General features: G+C 52.7%; 1 pseudogene; it reads right to left on the bottom strand.

The window, feature by feature from the left end:
- Window positions 1-832: 832 nt before the first annotated feature.
- LOC144272182 (butyrophilin subfamily 1 member A1-like) lies at window positions 833-24,644 on the bottom strand (annotated as a pseudogene).
- Window positions 24,645-24,961: the final 317 nt, after the last annotated feature.

Below are 24,961 nucleotides of genomic sequence, written 5' to 3'. Positions count from 1 at the left end.
ATGCAGCTATCTCCTCTCCATCAAACCCCGTCTTGGAATCTAGTCACGGCACAGATCTGCACCGTCCTGCCTAACGCTGGGTGGGGTTTGCAATGGAACATGGTTCTGATCTATGTTCATCTTCCCCTGAGTCATACAGGGCCCTGCAGGTGCCTCCCGGGACAGAGCAGCTCAGGGCACAGATGAGACCGAGGTTAGTCCTGTCTACACTGCAGCGCCCGGCCGTGCTCTGAGGGTGTTGGCAGCCACCGTGCCCTCAATGGCTCCTGCAGGAACAAGAAACGGAGAGTGCAGACAGGGCCAATCCCTCCTCTCTCATCCCTCCCTCCTCTGACTCCAGCCTTCCCCGCTCCTGGATCCCTCCCTTCTGCCAACTCTTACCCTGCCCAAGATCCTCCTGCTCCTCACACTGGGGTCTTCTCCCCTTTGTCATTTCTGACATGGTTCTCTTCCTCCTTGTGGTCTCTCTCCCCTCCCCTCGCCCCTCCCCTCTCATTACATCCCCCAACCCCCTCCCCAGCGTCTCTCTCATGATCTGGGCTCTTCTCTTCCTGCTGCTGCAGCCCCCTCCCCACTCCACCCCACCCTTGGCCACAGCATCCACCGCTGACATTGCATCCACACATCCCCATCTGTCCCTGCACCCCCACAGCCCAGCAGCCTGCTCCCCGCACCCCCTTCTCTGCCCCCTCCTCTCCCCCAGCTCACAGGCCTGGGACTGGGAACTGAGGGAGGGGGCAGGCAGGTGATACCCTTTGTACCATCCCCATGGGAACAGGGCTGGGGGCTGGTCAGCGCTGGGAGGGGATAGTCTCTGCCACGGGTGTCACTCTCAGGGACAAAGATTCCCTTTGGCCTGAGCTGGGACAGGACAGATTATTAGGGGAGCCGTGTTTTTACCCTCCTCTTTGTAACCAACATAAAAATAAGGACGGAGCGTCCCGGAGAAGGTGTCAGTGAAAGTGAAGAGATGGGACCTGTCAGTCACACTGTAAAATGAGACCTCGCCTGCTTCATAGTCCAGGAAAATCCCCACCTGGCTGGGCCTGATGCCTGTGGGGAGGGGGATCTTGGGGGGGGAGGTGCAGGCCTCGTATTTCCCATCCCTCAGCCACACAGCCCAGTATCCATTCCCAGGAGTGAGTCTGACCTTCCCTGTCCTGATCACAGATTCCCTACAAACCCCCACAGTCCAATTTATTTTGTCTCCCACCTCCACCTCCCAGTAAAACCTCCCGCCTGTGAATCCATTTGTGCCCAGGACAATCGGATAAGTATTGAATCTCTCAGGATTGTCAGGTCGATCCTGTCGTCTATCATCGTATGTCACAGTTTTCTGATCCTCAGACAGGATGAGGTTGGGATGAGCCGTGTTTGGATCCAGAGTCACGTCCACTGGGGAGAGAATCAGAGTCAGTGCTGGGGGCAGGGGCTGGTCACTGGGATCAAAGGGCAATTCACCCACATGCCCATTAATCACTGTGATATGGGGTTCCTCACCCTTAAGGGGAGTCAGGAGCTCAGCTAATGCCGGGGGGACAGGGCAGGGGGAGGGGGGTGGGGAGCAGGAGTGGAAGGGAAGGAAGGGGGAGATCTCTAGGCAGACACCAGGGAATCAGAGGGGGACGAAAGGGTGGGGGCCAGGGATGGAGCAGGCACCAGGGAGGGCACGTACCAGGGTGCAGAGGGTGAAGGGAGGAGTGGGCGCCAGGGTGATGGGGAAGGGGAGGGCTGGGCACCAAAGGGGGAGGGGAGGGGCAGGTACCAGGGGGTCGGGTAGAGGGGAAGGACATGGGGGGAGGGGAGACAGGAACGGAGGGGAGACGGGGGGGAGGGTGTGTTGAGGGGGCTGAGGGTGGGTTGCACGAGGGGAGCAGAGAGGAGGGGCAGGTGCCATGGGGCTGGGAGGAGGGAAGTAATGGGGGCAGAGGAGTGGCGGGGGACGGAGGGGGAAGGGTGAGGGGAGGGGGAAGGGCAGGCTGGGCGGTGGAGAACACCCCTGGCACAGCCGTTGCCACCAGGTGAGGGAGCCCCCCCCTTCCCCTCCCTTCCGCTCCTGAGGTCCCTGACGCCCACCACCTCCCTCCTCTCCCCCCCATGAGCCCCCCCGCCTGCCCCTCACTGCGTCCCTCCTCACCCCCCAGCCCACCGCTCGCCATCCCGAGGACGAGGTACGGTGAGCGGTGGGCGGGGGTCTCACGGGGGCAGGGGGTGAGGTGGGATGCATCGAGTGACGGCCAAGTGGGGGAGGGAGGTGGGGGGAGAGGCCTGGGGCCCAGTGGGGGTGGAGTGTGGGCAGGGCAGCGGGTGGAAGAGGTGAGACGGGGGGCTAGCCTCCCCCAAGGGAAGCTTCGCCCACTGCTCATGACGGCAGGCGCCAGGGGGCAGAGGAAGGTGCTCAGGGCTGGGGCAGGAGGCAGACATTGGGGGGCAGCAAAGGAACGGGAGGGGCAGGTACTGTGGGAGCTGCTGTGGGGCTCTGAGGCCACTCAAGCCGGTTCCCCGATGTGCTGGTTGCTACACGGGCAGAGGGGGATCTTCACCTGGATCTGAATGACTGAGGGCACAGATCCCAGGGACTGTCAACAGGACAGTCCACGGGATCCGGAGTCACCTAGGGCGGCACAAAAGGAGCTCGGGGCCTAAGTCCCTGGTTTCAGCTCCACGGTGAGGCACAAACCTCCTGCTGACCCCGTAGCTGCCAAAACTCACTCACAGTCGAAGTTTGTGCAGTAAAAGTTCCCTCGGTGCCCGTGTTTCTCCCTCCAGCCATGACCATGGCTGCCTCCCTCCAGGCGCGTGGACGCCTATTCCCCTGCCTGAGCCCCAGCGTGATCCACAGACTGGGGGAAGATCGGGGTCCAGCCATCCCAGCCTAGTTTGGTAGGCGGGCTCAGAGGCACTCTCTCAGACCGGGTCCCTCAGGCGAGGCCACGCAGCAGCTGGTTGGGGAGGGCTTCCCTCATACATTTTAACCCAGTGGCTAGAGCATTCCCCTAGGATGGGGGGGACTCCCAGTCCCTGCTCCCCTCGGGCAGAGGGGGAGCTTAAACTGAAACAGGGCTCTGCCAGACTCAGGAGAGCGCTTTGACCACTAGGCAAGGCTGAGGTGGGGGGCTCCCGCACTCTCCCCTGCTGAGGATTTTCCATGGTGGATAAATAAAGGTCCATTGGTGCAGGGATGGGACCCTGGCTTCCCCCCTCGCCGGGGGGGTGCTCTAACCCCCCAGCTGTAGAGTCAGCCGCATACTTACTCTCTCTGACCCAATCACAGGTGCCGACTCCGTGGGTGCTCCGGGGCTAGAGCACCCTCAGAAACAAAACAGTGGGTGCCCATCAGCCACCCTCCAATCAGCTGTTTGGTGGGCCCAGCTGTTTGGCAGTGGGCGGGAGGTGCTGGTGTGGGGCAGAGCGGGGGCAGGAAGAGATGGAGCAAGGGCAGGGCCTTGGGGGAAGGGGCAGAGTGTGGGCAGGGCCTTGGGGTGGGGGTGGAGCACCCACCCAGAAAGAAGAAAGACGGCACCTGTGCCCAATGATCTTTAATTATTCAGTCCGTTGTGGAACAGCTTCCAGAGAGAGGAGGTCTCAGAACAGACTAACTTATACCCCAGGGGTTAGGGCCCTCCCCGGAGAGCTAGAAGGCCCCTGTTCAAATCCTTCCCTGCCTTGGGCAGAAGGGGGAATTGAAGCAGGGTCTCCCAGGTGATGGCTTTAACCACGGGGCTACAAGTCATTGCCAGCTCCTCCACCCCTGGCCGGTTTGTGTGGCGTGAGGAAGGCGTCCAATTCATTCCCACAAGATCTGCCGTACGTGCTAAGCAGCCTGACTCCAAGAAAGGGGATCCCTTTGTGGACCACTGAGCAGAGATAGGTGCCCGTCTCCACGAGAGAGGCAGGGCTTAGCACACACCACTTTCATCCGCATCTCCTATTGTCTAGCGTAGGCATCTCCTCACCTCATGTCTTGGCTTTTGTGACTCACAGTCTAAGGGCAGGTCCTGCACCGATGCAGCTGCGCCGCCGTAGCGCTTTCACGAAGATGCTCGAAACTGAGAGGAAGGAGCTTTTCCCATCAGTTTAGTTCATCCAGCCCTGCCCCGCCCCCGGCTCAGTGCATTAGGATACCCTGGCGTGCGAGGAGCCCGGGGCTCCCGGGGCTACAACGTGCGTGCACATCCCCTGGACTCTCATCCCTGCTGGAGCTGCCAGACTCTCCCAGCCTGCTCGAGTACACACACGGTCAGGCTGCGAGCCAGCTGAAAACACGCACACACAGCCACAGGTGTGAGGCAGAAAAGCTGCCGTATGGGCACAATTTGTGGCAACTGGGTCGGGGAGTGTCACAAGCTGGTTGTAAAAACCTGTCTGACCTTGCAGTGGGGACAGGGCCTGCCTCACCCCAGAGCCAGGGGGACACTGAACAGCTCTTGTCTGCTCCTGTTACATGAGAAGAACACTGTGGGTAGAGCTCGGTCTGAGCATGGAAATCCTGCCGTTGGGAAGAGAGCTGAGCCGTTCAGTGCCAGTGATGGGCAGATAAGAATGCCCATCCTGCAGAACCCAGGTACGGCCCTGGGAAGGGGACACTAAGGGACATATTTCATCACTAATCAGCCCTTTCCCAAAGGGAGTGTGTCCCTGTGCTCAGCAATAAATCTGCGTTTCGTCTGCCCCCAGTGACATTGCTATTTCCAGCCGACTGAATGTCACAGGGAAATGCTCTGTGCAGGGAAAGGAGCAGAGAGCTCCCAGGGAAAGGTGGGTCTCACCATGGATACAATGCCAGCGGTATGTACAGTACCTGTGTAGAGCCGGGCGCTTCTCCACTCTGCAACCAAACACAGACAGAGGGGTAAGAACGCCCCTGGACACAGACACACTGAGCAGGAGACAATGTCACACAAGGGTCGTACTGGGGGGAATGGAACTTACTGAGCTCAGCCTGGAGTTTGTCTGAAAATAAAACAGAGAGAAATGAGTCAGTGTCACATTACCTTGCAGAAGGGAAGTGAGTGAAAAAGACCTTAAAGCAAGGAAGCCTCCCGGGCAGCAAAGGAAAAGGAAAGGAAGAAATACAGTACAGTAACCTCATCTGGCCACCTGGTCAGGAGCAAGAGGTTGTTAGAGCTAAAGAGGGATCCTTCAGCAAATGAAAAGTATTAACCCTGTGAAGCCAGTAGAAAGCCACATTAAGTACATTGGGTGAAGCGAATGATAGGAATTAGGGGTTTAAAATGGAATTAGAAGAGGGAATAGCAAAAAATATAAAACAAATAAAGGGAACAATTGAGGAGGGTAATGACAATGCCGAGAGACTGATTTCTTTGCAACAGTTTTTACCATACTGAGTGTGGTGGGAAGAGACCAGCCCTGGAGCTGCTCTGTTCAAGAAATAAACATCAGGGATTGAGGTGTGAAGCAGAGATAATAGAACAGACTGATTATGAAAGAGCTTGACGTCACCAAGACCAGAGGAGATCCTTGCCAGGTTGCAAATGCCCAAGAGTTGTGAAATGACCTAAGAACGATATGGCTGAGCTGTTAACAATAATATGCATCTCATTAAAATCAGCTACTCTTCTGGAGAATCGGAATGTTGTAACCAGCTTTTCAAATTTTGGTAGGACTTGTCCTGAGAATGACAGCTCAGTGAGCCTTGGGGAAGCGGTTGGAATAGGGGAGGGAGGAGGCAGAGTTGGGGTGGGGCCTTGGGGTAAGGGGTTGGAATGGGGGGTGGGGCTAGGGTGGGAAGAGATGGGGTGGGGCAGGGTCATATGGAAGGGGTGGAGTGGAGTCAGGGCCGGGAGTAGAGGGGGCTCGAGCACACAGGGGAAACGGGGAAGTCAGCGCCTATGGTGGTATTAGTTAAGTTTTTCCTCGGTGATGCCCTCATCAGGGACAAACATTGTCGTTCTTGTTCCCAGCAGTGATCCTCACACATGGTGCTTGCCGTGCCTGTGTGAGGCCCACGTTAAAGAAGCGTTGCTCAGTCATGAAATGGACTCAAGTGGCTCGAGACCTTTGCCTAAAGCAGCACCTGCTTGAACAGGCTATGTGACCTGCTTTCGTTTTGAGGTCCTTGTCTGATTGGAAGTGGCCCTCGGGCTCTGAGAGCACTGTTGCTTCGCAGTCCAGAGCAGGTGCCTCTCTCACGAAACGGGGGAGCTGTTCCCCATTGCATGCACCAAGGAAAGGATCTCATAAGACCAACTGAGACTCCAGGAGACTCTTTCACTTTGCACAGGGCTGGTGCTCGTGTGCGATATGGCATGGGTGCCTCTAACCTTTCCCTGGTACCATGCGGAGAGATGAGAGACCTGGTATTATGGGCTCTGGTTCCGGCCCCAGGGCATCTGTGGAGTCTGGTACCAAAGAGGATGACGGTGGCACTGACTGTCTCCATGTCCGTGGCATTCCAGGCAGCTACCGACCTCCTTTGCCTTTCACCCCAACCTCTCCTTTGGTCCAGGGCTATGCCATCTATAGCCCCATTGGCTGAACAGGCTGTTGAATCAGGGACAGTATCGAGGTTGGTGTGGGAGATCTCAACAGCGTTCACCGTCCTTGACTTCGGCACTGTCAACCAGTCCAGTACAACTGATGACTTTGGGACTGATACTGCCTCCAGCCTTGGCATACGCAGTGCAGGCGGAGCTGCTTCCACTATCAGCACTGGTCCCTGCCTTGTTATGGGTAACAGATGAGTCAGGCCAGTTACTTGCGCCCTCTGGTCTGGCTCTGACTTTATTCCTGGAATCCCAAGGCTTCTCAGTTTCAAGGTTGGGATCTTCCTTCTCCTGGTCTCCACCGCCAAACCAGCATCGGGGACTGTTTACGGAGCATTATAGGCATCAGGGCTGGTGCTTCTCTCATGGTCGAGATGGGGGTCTCTGGCCACAATGCCTTATCCTTACCAGAGGCCTCCACGGAATCTGTGGGACCTTCCTGGGTGATGGAGGCCATACTGCTTAGCTCAAGCAAAGGTGACATTGCTGGTCAGATCAGCAGTAGGAAATATAGGCCCACCACAGGTTCCAGCACTGGTGAGCTTTACCCATGGAGTATTTCGAGGCCTATCAGGACCTCTTGTCCCCTGCTTCACCAGGGATTCAGGCAGAGTTCCTTCGATGAATGTTCATCAGTTAGCGGATGCCCTGCAGCCATCTGCTCCTGGTAGCGTAGCCCTCCCGATCAATGATGCACTACTGTAGTCTGCAAAGGTTTCTGGAGCTTGCTGACTTCCATGCTGCCCACCACACTGCATTGATTCGGCCTTAACTGGAGTATTGTGCCCAGCTCTGGGCGCCACATTTCAGGAAAGATGTGAACAAATTGGAGAGAGTTCAGAGAAGAGCAACAAGGATGATTAGGGGTCTGGAAAACATGACCTATGAGGGAAGATTGAAAGAACTGAGTTTGTTTAGTCTGGAAAAGAGAAGACTGAGAGGGGACATGATAACAGTTTTCAAATGCCTAAAAGGTTGTTACAAGCAGGAGAGAGAAAAATTGGTCTCCTTAACCTCTGATGATAGGACAAGAATCAATGGACTTAAATAGCAGCCAGGGAGGTCTAGGTTGGACATTAGGAAGAACTTCCTACCTGCCAGGGTGGTTGAGCACGGGAATAAATTGCCTCGGGAGGTTGTGGAGTCTCCATCACTGGAGATTTTTAAGAGCAGGTTAGACAAACATCTGTCAGGGATGTTCTAGATGGTGCTGGTCCTGCCATGAGTGCAGGGACTGGACTTGATGACCTCTCGAGGTCCCCTCCAGTTCTATGATTCTATGAAAGTGCACAGAAAGGGCTTCTTCTCTCACTTGGCATAAACTCCCTCGTCATGACTGCTGTGAATGATAGAGCCCAGCAGGGCAGGTTTAGGTCCATTCTGAAGGACAAATTCTCCAAAAGGATGGATTAAATGGGCAGGAAGATTGACACTTGCTCCTCCCTGCACATGGGAATTGTATGCCAGCAGGCATTGCTGTCCAGTTATGACTTCATAAATTGGACAGTGATGCCTAAGTTTGCAAACCAGCTGCAAGTAGCCACTAGAGAGGAATTTCAGGAATCTGATTTTCGGCAAAATCTACAGGGTTCTGACCAGAGTGCGGAGTGAGGGGCTCAGCCTACGTAAGCAATGAAGTATGCAACCTTCTAGTTGAAAAAAAGCCACTTAATTTTGCTCCATGATCTAAATTTTCACCGTGAGATTCTGTGCTCAGAACCTGCAGCATCGGTGCGCGGAAGAGCTAAGGTGACCGTGACGGGTTGTATCACAGAAACCCCCTGGGGCTGCCAACTGATGTGCCAAGAATATGTCTGCCCCTGATTACCCTGCCAGCTTGGGACTCCAGCAGCCTGTCCTGTGGAGCCAGACACGCCAGTCTGCTCCAACACAGACCCAGGGTCTGAGCCACATGCCCCAAAGCTGCAGGCTTATCTGAAAGCAACTTAGGAAGTCTTCCTGTCTTTAACACTCAGATGCCCAACTCCCAATGGGGTCCAAACCCCAAATAAATCCGGTTTACCCTGTATAAAGCTTACACAGGGTAAACTCATAAATTGTTCGCCCTCTATAGCACGGATAGAGAGATATGCACAGCTGTTTGCCCCCCCCCCCCAGGTATTAATAAATACTCTGGGTTAATTAATAAGTAAAAAGTGATTTTATTAAATATAGAAAGTAGGATTTAAGTGGTTCCAAGTAATAACAGACAGAAAAAAGTGAATTACCAAGCAAAATAAAATAAAACATGCAAATCTAAGCCTAGTACAGTAATAAAACTGAATACAGATAAAATCTCACCCTCCGAGATGTTTCAATAAGTTTATTTCACAGACTGGCCGCCTTCCCAGTCTGGGCACAATCCTTTCCCCTGGTTCAGCCCTTGTTCCAGCTCAGGTGGTAGCTAGGGGATTTCTCATGATGGCCGCCCCCTGTGTTCTGTTCTACCCCCTTATATGGCGTTGGCATAAGGTGGGAATCTTTTGTCTCTCTGGGTCCCCACCCCCACTTCTAAATGGAAAAGCACCAAGTTTAAGATGGAGTCCAGTACCAGGTGACATGGTCACATGTCACTGTGAGACCCCCCCAAGCCTTCATTGCTCCCAGCCTGGCTCACAGGAAGGCCTGCCTGCAAACAGCCATCCACCGTCAATTGTCCTGGTTGATGGGAGCCATCAAGATTCCAAACCACCATTAATGGCCCACACTTTGCATAATTACAATCGGCCCTCAGAGTTATATTTCATATTTCTAGTTTCAGATACAAGAGTGATACATTTATACAAATAGGATGACCACACTCAGTAGATTATAAGCTTTGGAATGATACCTTACAAGAGACCTTTTGCATGAGGCATATTTCAGTTACGTTATATTCATACTCATTAGCATATTTTCATAAAATCATACAGCCTGCAACGTCACTGTGACTTTTAACATTCCTGGCATCCGCCGGATCCTGGGCTGCTCTGGTGCCAAAGCAGCCCCTGAGGTAAGTCAGGGCTAGTCCACAGGGGTGTTGCAGTGATGTCATCTCCAGAGCACCGTCTTCTAGCACACGGTGACTTGCATGCACAACACCCTCATTTCTATCCTGGGGCTCCCTATGGTTTTTCATAGGCCAAAGCACATAAAATCAATTTCCCCTTCTGCGGGGTTCTGATATACTATAAATAAATTCATTTATTTATTTTCTCCCCTCTTGTCACTTTACCTTTCTCTCTGTGTTGCCTCTACAAGCAGTACCCGGCCAGGGCAATGAGAACCACCAGGAGAGCCAGGATCACCCCAGAGCCACAGTCCAGGCATCGACTCTCGGGAAAAACAGCTCTGCAAGAGAAAGTGTTATTGACTTGGGAACAAATATGTACACAAGAATATTAGAACAGCCAGACTGGGTCAAACAAATGTTCCATGTAGCCCAGTATCCTGTCTTCTGACAGTGGCCAAAGCCAGATGCTGCAGAGGGTATGAACAGAACAGGGCAATAATCATGTGATCCATCCCCTGTCACCCACACCCAGCTTCTGGCAGTCAGAGGTTTAAGGACACCCAGAGCATGGGGCCACATCCCTGCCCATCTTGGCTAATAGCCATTGGTGGACCCGTCCTCCATGAACACACCTGCTTCTTTTCTGAACCCAGTTATACTTTTGGCCTTCACTAGATGGCAATGAGCTCCACAGGTTGACTGTGCGTTGTGTGAAGAAATATTTCTTTTTGTTTGCTTTAAACCTGCTGCCTATTTGTTTCATTCCTTGGTTCTTGTATTATGTGAAGGGGTAAGTAACACTTCCTTGTTCACTTTCTCCACACCCGTCACAATTTTATAGACCTCTGCCCTATCCTCCCTTAGCTGTCTCTTTCCCAAGCTGAAAAGTCCCAATCATTTTAATTTCTCCTCAGAGTGAAGCTGTTCCAGGCCCTTAAACATTTTTGTTGCCATTCTCTGCACCTTTCCATTTCTAATATAGCTTTTTTGAGATGGGGCAACCAGAACTGCCTACAGTATTCAAGATGTGGGCGTACCATGGGTTTATATATATTTATTATGATATTTACTGTTTTATGATCTATCCCCTTTCTAATAGTTCCTAACATTCTGTTAGCTTTTGTTAATACCACTGCACATTGAGTGGATGTTTTCAGAGAACTATCCGCAATGACTCCAAGATCTCTTTCTTGAGTAGAAACAGGTAAGTAAGACCTGATCATTGTATATGTCTAGTTGGGATTATGTTTATCAATGTGCATCACTTTGCATTTATCCACATTGAATTTCATCTGCCACTTTGTTCCCCAGTTTTTTGAGATCCCTTCATAATTCTTCATAGTCTGTTTTGGACTTAACTACCTTGAGTAATTTTGTATCATCTGCAAGTTTTACCATCTCATTGTTTACCTCTTTTTCAGACCTTTTATAAGTATGTTGAACAACACTGGTCCCAGTACAGATTCCTGAAGGACATCACGATTTACCTCTCTTCTTTCTGAAAACTGACCATCTATTCCTACACTTTGTGTCCTGTCTTTTAAGCAGGTACTGATCCATGAAAGCACCTTCCCTCTTATTCCATAACAGCTTACTCTGCTTAAGAGCCTTTGGTGAGGGGCCTTGCCAAAGGCTTTCTGAAAGTCAAGGTACCCTGCATGTACTGGATCACCCTTCTCCACATGTTTGTTGACCCCCTTCAAAAAATTCTAATAGATTAATGAAGCATGATTTCCTTCTACAAATGCCACGTTGACTTTTCCCCCGACAAATCATGTTCACCTATGTCTGGTAATTCTGTTCTTTACTATAGTATCAACCAATTTGTCTGGTACTGAAGTTAGGCTGTAACTGCCAAGCTCGGTTCTGGAGACTTTTTGTTTTTAAATAAGAATTCTCTTCATCACCCCCTTGAGAACTGTGATGTTCCAGCACAGAGAGAGAAGTCACATACAAACCTAAATACTCTTGCTTGAAGCTTGCAGCGTAACACAATGTTTTGGTTTTTAGAATCCAGAATCTTAACACCCAAGAACGCAAAACAGAGAGGGGCTGCTCCCTAAGGCAGCAGGCACCACTTCCACCTTGCAGGGCCCTAGAGCTCAGTCTCTAGCCCAAGCCCAAATGTCTACACTGCAATTTAACAGCCCCTTAGCCCAAGCTCCACAAGCCTGAGTCAGCTGGCATGGGCCAGCCATGGGTTTTGAATTGCCGTGTAGACATATCCAAAGAGAACTAAGCTTATTCAAAAGTTTCCAAGAAGTGCTCAACATGTTGAAGATCCAGGCCAATAAATAGGAGACACAATGATAAATACTTTCTGCCCATGTCTGTGGCATCTCAGTCCATCCATGTGCGGCACGGACGGGCACTGACCTGCTATGGAAATCGCTGACTCTCTCTCCTGGTCGAGTCGGGGGTTCCTGACACAGCAGGACACTTTATGGTTGGACTCTTCTGTTAGAACAATGGCAATCTCTGTCTGAAACAGGCCACCGGCCTCTTGGGATATTTTTTCAGAGGCTGATGGAAAGAGCTTCCCCTGGAGATCTCTCCACTGAGCCTCAGGCTCTGGGTACCATCCAGATGATCGACACACCACCTGGATCCCTCCATCCTGATGTCCCTCTACAGAGATGTCAGGATCGGAGCCCAAACCTACAGAAGAAATAAATAAATTTGTGATAACCCAGTAATGAGCCAAAAGCTTTATTACACTGTTATCAAAAGCCATTTCCTATCAAACTAATAATTGAATGTGAGTCCACGAGTGCAGCTGGTCACCTAATTTGGCCAGATTCCTATTTGATATAGAGTAGAATTAATGTTAATGTCAGTGCTGTTCTATGCACAAACTTTCTCCAGTTTAGTTAACCTGGTTTAGTTAATCAAGTGCAAATCCCTTAAATCAAGACTAAAACGAAATCAATATAAGCCATTTCCAAACTCGTTTCAGAGGTTCCACCTGGATGTTTCCACTAGTTCAGCAGTTCTCAAATTTTAGCAACCTAAGGACCCCCATTTTGATTTCAAATTTTCAGCAAACCCCCTCGCCCAACCCACTCAGCACCAGGCCCTGCTCTCACTCCACCCCTTCCCCCAAGACCCCATCCTCGCCCCACCTCTTCCTGCCCCTGCTCCACCCCTGCCCCTCCTCTTCCCCACCTCTTTCTATCCCCTCCCCTGAGCACACCCCATCTCTGCTCCTTCCCCTCCCTCCCAGCCCCTGCTGCACACCGCTGAACAGCTGTTCCCCAGCACACAGGAAGCACTGGGAGGGAGGAGGCGGTGTTGAGGGAGGAAGGGGAAGGAGTTGATCAGCGGGGTCAGTGCACTCCCTGGAGTACCTGGGGGTCCACGGACCCCGTTTGAAAAACTCTTCACTAGTTCATTGAAACCAGTGTATGTGTATGTGTAAACAAGCCTTAAATAATTCACTAATAAAAAACTTTATTATAGGGGAATTCAGGTTGCCTTGGCAGGGCCTTGTATCCTTCCAGAATGCTGAAATGGGTAGCAGAAAACTGATACCTCTCAGAGCCAGGAAATACACTCACCAAAACAGAAACACAAACCATGGGCGGCAGGGAAAGCTGAGCCTTCCCAAACAGCCAGGATGTGGCCCATCCACACTCCGCCCCTTCTCTCCGTCCTGCTTCTCACTCTGCAGGTGTCCGGCTCTTCCGGGGCTGCCAGCCTCCTGATGCTCTGGGGCCAGGGGGGCTGGGGCTGCTCTGCCCGGCTTCGGAGTCCTGGCACACCGGGGCCGGGAAGGCAGGGGCCTTGCTGCCCAACAGCCCAGTGCTTTGGGGCCAGGAGGGCTGCGGCCACGCTGTCTGGCCTCCCCACACTCCAGGGCCGCGTGGTGCTCCGTGGCCGGGAGGGCTGGTCCCTTCGTCCCTCCCAATGTACTGGTCGACAGCCTGGTGCTTTGGGGCCAGGAGGGCTGTGGCCACACTGCCCAGTGTAATGGCAAAAACAACAGCCAGAAAATTTTCCTACTCCAGCCCTCCCAGCCCCGGAGCACCAGGGGTAGGAAAATTTGCTGGCTGCTGTTTTTGCCATTACATTGGCACTCCAGCTTGGAAAGGCTGGAGCTGCACTGCCTGGCCTCCTGGTTCTCGGGGCCGGGGGGGAGGACGGGCGCAAACCTGGGGCAGGGACCAGTGGCTACAATGGAAGGGGGCTGGGGGCACAGGGCAGGGGCCATGCCCACAATGTGAGCTGGGCTCCATTGGACACTGAGGGGATGAGGCTTCGGGTGGAAGGGGCAGGGCTGGGTCGGGGGAGAGATGGGGGCTGTCGCAAACACTAGATAAGGTCACACTGGGGATTTTTTATTACTGATGAGCTAAACTGAAATAAAATGATCTTAATTTGAAGCACGTGTCTTGTGAATTCAAATGGATTTCTTGATTGCGGGGTCAGTCTGTGGGCAGAGAGGCCCTTAGGTTGCTTGGAAATTGCATACAGACCATCCTAGAGAGGGAAAACACCCGCCCAGGAGAGACAAAGAAGGGATGGGTGTCTGGTACCATTTCCGCTCGGGAGTCTTCACCAGAAAAGCACGGGCTAGCAGGGGTTCTCACAATAATGTTTTTGGTGGCCTAAGTGTGTGCAGCCACTCCGGTGGCCACTCCGAAAAACCCCTCTCCGACCTGCAGCCCTTAAGCAATAGCCCACCCTGAGGAAGGTGAGTCAGGAACTCACCAGCCAGCTGCAAAGTCCCAGCCTCCCCATGCCTTGGCCGGGTGGGAGCCGGGCAACTGCCCAGGGGAGTGCCTCAGTGACCGAACCCTGCTGACAAGAGCCACCTCCAGTGCCATTCACACTGGTCCCACATGTCTTGTTTGTCTTACAGAAGCAATTAGAGGTCCCAGCTGAGACTGGGTCCCCAGCGGGCTGGGCATGGTGCACACATCGTAGGAGACAGTCTGCGCTGAAGAGTTTACAGTCTCAACAGGCATGATGGAGAAAGGGCGAGCGAGGAAACAGAGGCACAGAGACGTGCCCAAATTCTTGCACAGCTCAGTAGCAAAGGCAAGACTGGAACCCTGTCCCTTGATGCTCAGTCGACGGCTCTATCCACCAGGTAACCCTGCCTCTCACTTATTGCTCCTCTAGTATATGTGCACCTGCTTCACATTCTCCAGTGATGCTGGGTGAGCGGCCCCATAATCCTGCCAGCTCCTGAGCAGGGGCAAGGGACTGGCTTTCCCGTTGATGAACACAGACCGTGCCTCTCGCCACAGACACTTCGCGGCAGGTGTGAAGGGTTGAATAAGAACCACTGGAAGCAGCTGTGCACAGTTTAACTGATGGGCAGGGAGGCTAAACTCTTCCACTACTTTCACTTGCAAAGGTAATTTTAGAAACATATTTGTAATCCCCTTGGGCTTAGAGAAGCCCCTTTAACACCTGCCTCAGGCAGAGGAAGGGCTGGGTGTTCCAGAGGGAGCAGGGAGGAGAGAGGGAGAGGACAGGGGTGGAGGCGCCGACTCCGTGGGTGCTGTGGGGCTGGAGCCCCCCTGGAGAAAAATTAGTGGGTGCACCCAGGGGCAGCCAAGCCCCAGTGGCAGGCGGTGGGCTACAGGACCCTGAATATCAACCACGGTTACCCTGTGGGTGCCAGACAGGAGGCCAGACATTAGCGTGAGGAGGATCAGCTATTGTTTGGCCCCAGGGGTGCACAAGAGAGTTGTAATAAACACAACATATTCATATCATCCAACTTTTTAGGCGTGTTTGTGTATTTGATTAACCCTGTAAATGTAACCCATTAATGCTACCCCAGACTCCCAAGAGCCACAACACTCTTCGAGACAATCTGAGTACCTGTGTGGATTTCAGAGCCCTTAGAAAAAACAGTCAACTAGAATAAACCTTAACCAGAGCAGAGCTGCTGCCCCACTGTAATGAGATCAATCAGGTGTCATCTCACAATGAATCTTTGATCCACTCATTACCCTACTGAAGACATCCAAGTATCACAACAAGTTACTGACCTGCCACCTGTAGTTCCAACAAAGCTTCTTCATAAGCCACTCTAGACTGAAAAAAACACTTGTACTGTCCATCGTCGGAGGGTTGGATATCGCGTATTCTCAGGGAAACACTCCCATCGGTGATGTGGTCTTTTAAGAGCTCAGTCCTTCCTTGATATTCTGGCATCTGCTCACCATACTGATCCTGCCCATCATGGTACAGATGCACAACTGCAGAGTACTGGGACCTGAACCATCTCACCTCCATGCTCTGAGCATCCATCCTGGGGGAAAGGTGGCAGGGCAGGAAGGCCTCCCCACCTAAGGAAGCGGTGATTGGATGGGCAGGTCCAGTTACTGTGAACTGTGCTGAGAAAAATGCAATGAAAATAGAAATTAAATTGACAGGGGGCTGAGGGTGGCATTAATTCAGCAGTAAGACAAAATAAAAGAGCGTCCTGCATTAGAAGTGAACACCCCGTCTCCATGCAGTGCCCTAGGCATGTCTATAAGTGCAGAGAGTCACATGCTTGGGGTAGCTGCATCTTTGACTCCCTCTGGGGTCTGCTTAAGGATTGTCCCTTAGGTCTCAGGCCTCCAGCTGTCACCTCTCTCTGGGCAGGGACCCATGGCCCTCTCTCTCCACTGGGGTTTAAGGCTTGCAGCTTCATAGAATCATAGAATCATAGAATATCAGGATTGGAAGGGACCTCAGGAGGTCATCTAGTCCAACCCCCTGCTCAAAGCTTCCTTGCAATTCACTGTGGTTTTCCCACCAGGTCTGACCAAAGTCCAGCACCTGTGCTTTGCTTTCCATCCCAGGGCTTTGAACAGTGTGTGCCAGAGGTTACCAGTAACCAAACAGGTTTTCCAAAGCAGGGAACATTTATGGACAAAAGCCCAAGAGAGAAAAGTTACCACAAACCAATCAAACATCTTACACTTATCGCAAAGGATTCTCATCTGGCACATGGGGACAGACTCTCTGTCAAACCTTTCTCTGAGGGTTTCTCTCAGTTTGTAGCCCAAGATCCCAGGCTTCTGGTTAGTTTACATCAGCTTTTCATACCAAAAATCTTCATTCTCTTTGGTTTCTGGAACCTGCTGTGAACTAGTTTAACTGCCTGGGGTGGTACTTCTCTGGAGCTGTTATCTGTCCCACAAGAAATTACGCCCCATCATTTGTATATCCTGCAGGAGATGGGGTGACCCTCCCCCACGGAGTAGATTACAATCCGGAGCCCACAAAGATACATATAGAACAGATCGATACTGTGAAGTTCCACTCCGTATGCTTTATGAAAATAGGCTTATGAATCTGAAAATGACATAGCTGGAATGTGCTTTATGCAAAAGGTCTCTTGTAACACATCATTGACAAAGTTATAATGTGCTGAATTTGATTTCCCTATTTGTATGCATGTATCGTTCTCATAGAAATATGAGGTATGAACCTGTATTGCTGGTGTAGTCATACCAGCTGAGGGCCGTCAATGGGGCATCAGGACTTGGTGACTCCCATTGACAGGACAATTGGCTGTAAATGGCCTTGTTTACCTTAAAGCCTTCCTGTGTATGGGTCAGGCAACCTAGGAAGAATGGAGACTGGGGTCTTACACAGACATGTGACCATGTCACCTGATACTGAAATCCATCTTGAAGCTGGTACTTTTCCAGAGTGGGGGTGGGATTCCAAACAAGGGTTTCCCCGCCTTAGGGAAATTCTATATAAGGCGGGGGAAGTAAACAATGAGGGTCTTCATCTGGCTTAAGAGATGGCCTCCCCACCCCAAGGAGATACCTGAAAGCATCTGGAAACAAAAGAACTGTAACTACAGGGGTGGGAGAGAACAGGCTGGACCCAGGTCAGAAAAGGCAACTGACCTGGGAAGCATTTTACTTGAAATAACATCGAGGGTGAGAAGTTATCATCTGTAACTGATTTCTTAGTGTATTAAGCTGAGCCGTGCGTGTTTTGGTTTATCTTGCTTTATGATTTACTTTGTTCTGTCTGTTATTACTTAAAACCACTTAAATCCTACTTTTTATACTTAATAAAATCGCTTTTGTTTATTAATAAACCCAGTGCAAGTAATTGTTACCTGGGGAAAAAACAGTTGTGCACGTCTCTCTTTCAGTGATATAGAGGGCGAACATTTTATGAGTTTACCCTGTATAAGCTTTATACAGAGTAAAACGGATTTATTTGGGGTTCAGGCTCCCAGAAAGGCTGAACACTGGGCGCTGGGAAAGTCCCTGTTAACTGAAAAGCCCCACGGCTGAGTGAATCTCAGTTTCTGTGAACTGCAGAGGGGCGTGGCCCAACCTCTGAGTCTGGGCTGGAGCTGAATTGGAGTGTCTGGCTCAGCAAGACAAGAGCGGAGGGGCACCCGTTCTGGCAGGAGGGTTGTTCTCTGTGGTACCCCAGAGCATCAAGTGACAGTCTCAAGGGGGTCTCTGTGACCGAACCCATCACAGATACTATCTATGGAGAGGGTGCAAAATAGACAGAATATTCATGATGTTAATTTGATAGTCCCCAAATATGGCATGTGGTTGCCATATCTGTCACCCAGAGTTCACAGGTGAATGTTATACACTGTCCCTATCATCGCTGAATAGGGCTGAACACTTCTCACAAGCACCTTGGGTATAATGGGTAATGGGGGGGGGGGGGCTGGTTCTCTGACACACCAAGGACTTTTCATGCTGCTCCAGTGCAGTGCCCTCCCTGACTGCTGTAAGGATGGTGTAAGGGCCAGCAGGATGTGAAAAGAGATCATTGCCACTGTGCAGGTAAAGTCAGAAGTCAGATAATGAAGAGGGAGAAGGAGGCAGATAGAAAAGTGCAGGGGGCAGAGAACCAGCCATTGTGGAACTGAACAGAAAGGGGGGGTCTCTGGGCAGAGACTCAGCATCCAGAGCAACAAAGAGAGCTGGTTAAATTAGCAGAATGGAAATCACAGCAGGAGGGAATCAAAATGTCTGTGTAGCTGTGGGGACAACCCTGGGGGTGCCATGGGATATGATAAGACTTTCACTGAGGGCACAGAATGAAGAAGGTCTCACTTCTCACCCCTAGACGGCTGTGCCTAGTGCAGTGTGAATGACTTGTGGGTTTTAATTTCATAACTGGAGAGTTGGGAAGTCATGATTTGTTTGTGGCTGAAGAGTCTGATCTGTGACTTACATGGTCCAGCGGTGTAGTGTAGCGGAATTGTGTAGTGTCCCTTTAAATAGTTTGTGAGCCCAGTAACGGCGCTCACCATGTTCTATGTCTTAGAAGCCTCCAGTCAGAGCAGCAGCGTGTGTATAGATAAACACCATCACTAGGACCCAGCTGTGCTCTGCGGTTTATGGTCGTTGTGTAAAGAGCAAAAGACCAGGGCTGGATTTAGGGGCAGGCGACCCTGCCAACCACCTGGAGTGCCAGGATTGGTGGGCGCCAGGCTCGGGGGGTGCCAGGCTTGGGGTCCTGTGTCTGTTAGTGACAAAAGGGAAAACAGAATGTTTGAAGTGAAATGTTTCAAGTATAGATGTTAGTACATTCCAGTTATTCCTACAATTAAAAATTTTCTTTGAGGAAACTTTTTTTTTTTGCTTATATAGGCATGAATAGATACAGATGTACAGATCCTAGCATGCACATTTATTGTCTTATATGACAGGGATAAATCATGCATGCAAATCGTGCATCAAAGCCATGAAATGGGCTACAAATACAATAAAAGAAAAGTATTCAAAAATTTAACAAATGGAAGGGGGGGGCAACAAAGAAACGCTCCTCGCCGAGGGCACCATTTGGTCTAGGGCTGGCCCTGCAAAAAGCAGACGTGGTTTACGAGACAAGGCAGTGAAGCGACGTGGATGGTGATGACCAGCAACAGAACATCAGCAAACCCAGCGAGGAGCCCAGAGCTCCTACCTGACACCAGACTGTGAACCTGTAGAGCGAGGCAGAGAGCGACGTAGCCGGGCAGAGCGGAGCTCACTGTGGAGCCGGGAGAGAACAAGGGAACCTTCCCCATCATCGTAGCTGGGTCTGGGGAACAGGAGAAATAAAAAACCAGATGGTGAGTGAGCGGGACGCGGTGACAGCGACACAGGGCAGTGGGGAGGAGGTAACAAGCACCAGAAGGGAAGAGATTTCCCCCACAGGTCTCGCCTGCCTGGCTCTGAGCAGGGTCAGATGTCACTGGGCCAGCAGCCGGTCCATACCACACTCACACCATGGCTGCACCTGTGGAGATGTCTGGTGTAATTTAGATTGCCATAGGACATCTACACTGAACACATCACCGGCCACCGACAGTGCCAGGAGGCATGAGCTGGAGCGACATGGTGCATCAACGATGAGAGAGGGACCGAGAGACTTTGTCTGTTGGACCATATGAACTGGAGCCATAAACTCACTGAACGTTAAATCTCACCAAATGAGGGTCAATCCATCCTCATCATCGCATTCACTCACTGTACTCCACACCTGAACATAGCCATTATATGAACAACATACCCTCATACCTCAATGTCTGTCCTTTGACCCGTTAACCTTTTACCCCCAATCGGGGATATTGCAGATTATGTATTCCTTAGCCACCCGATCTTAAACCGAACTTCGCACCCCTTGATAATCTGTACGTTATTCCCTGATAACCTGAAACGTCTGTGCTTAAATTCTGTACCGTTCACTTTTTTAAAAAACATCATCTTAATAAAAATTTTAAATCTGTAAACTCTCCAGGGCAAGGATGGTTCCTCACTAGTGGTGTGTCCAAGGCACAGCACAATGGGGCCCGCATCTTGGTTGGGCCATTTAGGTGTTACTGTAATATAAATAAATAAATAAATAAGAAAGGAGGTATTAAGGAGAGCAAGTGAGTGCAAGCAATGCCTCTGAGCATGGTAGGAATGGCCCCTTATTGCTGTAGGAGAAAGCAGCGCCATCTCCCAGCCACACCTGTCTTGGGTGAGGGCATGGGCAGTAGGTATCACAGGCCAGGGAGGCTCAGCCTCCCCAAACAGCCCAGCCTGCCCAGCCCAGCCCATGCTCTGCCCCCAGCCCCCACCTGCCTGCTTCCAGTTCCCTCTTTTCCGCTGGGACTTGGGCAGGGGCAGCCAGCATGTGGCTGGGACTTGGGGCAGCTGGGGCTGGTACAAGCACCGGCCTATGGCCAGGACTCAGGGTGGTGCTCCGGGGCTGGCAGTGGCTGGGGTGGCCTGGGACTGGGGGGGCAGTGGCTATGGTGGGGGTGCACCGGCAGGGAGGGGGGCGGGGACTTGGGCAGAATGGGAGAGGCCCAGGGCTAGGGTCCTGCAACGGGCAGGTCATGTGCTGCCCATAGGTGAGGGCTCTCTGAGGAGCTCCCTAAGAGCAAATCAGCCCCCGGCCCCAGTGATTTTACATGTCAGTGACCCACCCAACATCTCCAGGGTTGGTGCAATGTCAGGGTTGAATTATGATCAAGGTCACCACATCTCTGTGGCCCCTCAGTGCCGCAACATTTAAACAATTCTAAAGTGAGATTCCCAGAGGCGGTACGGTCTGTGGTCCTGTCTCTGACAGCCGGGAACACGTAGCCTGTAGGGTCCTTAGGCTTCCTAGGTGTGTCTGCAATCTGCGGGTACCGGGCGTAGGAGTGCCCAAGTGACTGCATACGCTGGGCATCACCTCTGGCTGGCTGGGGGCTCACTGGAGGGCTCGTGGGTCTCTTTTTGGAGTCTTTTTCCTACGTTCACCCTCTGGAGGGAGAAGGCTGCGGCGCTGGCATGCATGGCCAAGGAGACTTGGGACCAGGTCAGTCGCCTCTTGGATGGCTTCCTCCGTACGGAGAAGTTTTGATTTTAGTTCCTGGTATTTTTCAGGATCTGTGTGAAGGGGTGTACCGGCCCCTCGTTAGGCCACCAGGGACAGACCAGTCGCTGCAGGCCTCAGAAGGCCACGTCCCCTCAGCCTTGCTGCACCCGCTCCCAGAGGAAGCGACAGATAAAAGGAGGCGGCCCAGCCCAGTCTGGGCCGGCTGAGGAGGAGGAAGGACGTGTGTTGCAAGCTCCTGCAGAGAGGCCGGAGGCTCCCCAAGCAGTGGGAACCTGAGACCCGGACTACCCTGTGAGCAGCCAGGCAAGCGCAGAGGTTGACAGGGATGCTGAGCTGCGGCGAGCCGGGAGGTGTATGAGAAGCGCCCTGGGGTAGGAAGTGACCCAGGGAACGTAGTAGGAGCTGATGGTTCATCCCTTAACGTGGAATTCCCTGGCTTCATCGGGCCCTGGGTCGGAACCCGGTGGAGCTGGGTGGGCCCGGGTGACCCTGCCGCTCCCCCACTTCCCGCTAGGTTTGGCTACTGTTTGTTCTGCCCGGCCCAGAAGGTCAGGAACCCGAACTGTTACTGTCAGCCACAGGCAAGAGGCTCGGAGGCTACAGATTGCTTGTTCTACCCTGCCTGTGGGTTGATATTTGCTCAGCCCTGCCAGGGATCCTGAGACCCCACTGTTGCAATTATTTGATCCCACAGGGAGTCCAGACACGTGTGTGACGGCATGGGCGGCGGGTGAAACCTGGGCTTGGGGAAGCTAGCCCCTGGCCTGGCCCATCCCTTCTGCCTGAGGCTCTTCCCCTCCCACCAGAGCCCAGAGCCCCACCCTGCACGGCCACCACCGCCTCCCCCCACCCCCGGCCTGCCTGGGTGCCCCCAGCCCCAGAGTGCCAGGCGGGTGGTGCAGCCCTGCTCCCGCAGCCCCGGAGCACCAGGCAGTTGGGGTGGGTGGCGTGGCCCCCCTACCCCAGTCCCAGAGCACGGGCAGTTGGGCAGGCAACATGGTCCCCCTCCTCCAGCCCTGGAGCACCAGGTGGGCACCTCCCCTTAGCCCCAGAGCACCCCCTCAGCCCCGGAGTGCCAGGTGGGAGGGCAGGCAGCATGCCCCCCCACCAGAGCACAGGCCGGCCCCCACTGGCCCCAGCCTGGGGCCCTGGCCATGGGGGGGAAGAGCCCCCCACAGCACAGCACCAGGAAGCAGGAAGAGGCCTGGGGGTGGCGCGTCAGTGGGGCCATGCAAGGCTGTTTGGGGAGGCTCAGCCTTTCCCGGCCTTCGATCCCCACTACCTCTGTGTGAGGAAGTGTACGACCTCCACACTGGATCTATGAGCGTGGCCCCCTTTGACAAACAGCCCCCCACCCCCCATCACAATCTGACGTTCAGTTGGTGAGAGAAACCATTAAAACGTGAGTCTACAATTCCCTGGTCCTCTTTGCTCCTAGACTTAGGGCTAGATTCAGAAAGATTTAGGCGCTTTTCGTCAGTAAAACTTTCGTTGGCCCAGGGTGTGTTTTTTTCAAACTCTTGGCCGACCCAGAAGTTGTACTGATAAAAGTGAAGCGTAAACACAACCCTGGAATGTGACTCACAAAAGCCAGCACACTACGCATGGAACTGCCTACGCTAGACACTGGGAGGTGCCAGCCACAGCCAGGAACCCTCTTTGGAGATACCCGCCTCTGCTGGTTTTGCAAGAAGCCAGGGGGAGCGACACTTCCCTCGCACCTTTTTAGCCCCCTGGTTAGAGCGCTCACCTGGGATGTGAGCGACCCAGGCGACAGCCCCCCTCTGCCTGAGGGTGAGAAGGGATTTGGACAGGGATCCGCTCTTTTTAGGAGCGTGCTCTGAGCACTAAGCTATGGGATACTGTGTTGCGAGGCCCCGTAAGTCTGTCCTATTGAAGCTGTTGCCCTCTGGATAAATAATTAAAGCTGAATTGGAGCAGGGGGACTGGACTCTGGTCTCCCACCTTGTGGGTGGGTACGCTAACCACCCTCCGAAAGCGTCAGTCTCATGCGTGTGTTTTCTTGTGCTCTCTCCCTCTCCTTCAAAGAGTGATCTGGGCCAGAGCCTGAGAGAGGGAACATAAACTTGAGTAGGACCCGCTTGCCGGGGGGTTACAGCACTGACCAGCGTCCAGGCCTGTGTCCCCAGTGCAGCTTTAACTGGAGAGACAGGGAACGCCTCACATCAGCATAGCCCCATGGTTCGAGCACCCTCCTGAGTCACCAGCTGCCCGGGGGCTCTTACCATAACCCAGTTGTGGCTCTGAGGCCCCGTCCCCGTCTGGAACCAGGTCGGGGGAAGAGCCGTGCAGACAGCTGTGGGGAGCTGCAGACCCCCCACCTGCCCTGGCCCGGGGGATGGAGGGTGGGGATATGGGCTGGGGGCTGTTCTCAGGCCCGCCCAGCCTGGGCACACGGGGGGTCTGTGGCTCCACCAGCCCTGCTCTGGCTTCCAGCTTGGCTGGGGGGCGGGGCCTTCAGGGAAAGAGGAGGGGCAGGGGCAGGGCCATGGAGGGAGCAGGAGCTCCTGGCCCCCCATTTTTGGGAAGGCTCTGCTCCCCTGTGCTGAAGGCCTTTTCTTCCCCTGGTTTGTGACTTGCTCTGGGGCTCAGGCAGGAGATAGGCACCGGGCGCCTACAATATGGCAGCAGGGCACGTGCCCAGAGACAGAAACATAGTCAAAAGCTTAGGTGCTGAGTGAGTTTAGACCCCTGCATTTTCAGCTGGAATTTTGTGCGCCACTGGGGAGCCTAAAACGGGAACTTGGCCTGGTGCCTAAACCCCAGACTTAGCTGCCTGGCTCCTTTTGTGCCTCGGGACCTTAGTAAGGAAGGGAAGGGAAGAGAAACACGCACACGCCATCATAACCTCACCTAAGGAAAATGACATAGGGTCATTACCTGCCCATCGCATCTAACATTAAAGAAAGCAGATGAGAGGAAGGGAGGCCAGCACTGTGGATCTCTGAATTTGCATGGCCACTTCCACAGCCTTGTTTATTTTCAGAGTAAGGAGGTGCCTGTTGACCCCTATGGCCTTTTGGCAGTAACAGCTCATCTAGATTAAGTACTCTAAGGAAATCTCAGCCAGAGCCATTTACCTGGAGCTCCCCTACCTGCTGAATCCCGGAGAGACCTTTTCCAGCTGTTTCTGCCTCTGCAGGGCGCTCCTACCCACAGCCATTTGAGGAAGAGTTGGTCTCACAATTGTCCATTTCCCTTGCTGAGGCTGTCTCATCCATTCCATTCAGGGAGTCCTGGAGCCCAGGGGCTTGAGGCCGGATTCTTCATGCTTTATTGATTCATTTAAGGTATTTTAAACTGTCCTGCTTCCTGATGCTTCCACCTGCTGCAAAAATGAAAGTAAGAAACAGGCTGGAAAATTACAGTCATAGACTCCCTGGCACACGTTGATTGCTGCACAGAGATCAAAGTTCTCTTAAAGAGGCATACACCTGCAGTAAGTACCAAGATGGCAGGTCAGGTGCCAGCAATCTCAGTGATCCATGTGAGCCAACCTGGGGTGTGTCAGCCCTGAAACCTGCTTTTCCTCCTCTCCACTGATAACTATAACAACAATAAATTCTGTTTATACCACACCTTCTGCCTCAGCTTTCTGCTCCCGATCTGAGCAGCTACTCAAAGTTTGGGGCCCTGTGGGTTT

This window comes from Eretmochelys imbricata, chromosome 11 (assembly GCF_965152235.1).
Source record: "Eretmochelys imbricata isolate rEreImb1 chromosome 11, rEreImb1.hap1, whole genome shotgun sequence".
Taxonomy (NCBI): Eukaryota; Metazoa; Chordata; order Testudines; family Cheloniidae; genus Eretmochelys; species Eretmochelys imbricata.
The sequence above is the reverse complement of the archived record's forward strand: the minus strand, read 5'-3'. Positions and strand labels throughout refer to the sequence as shown.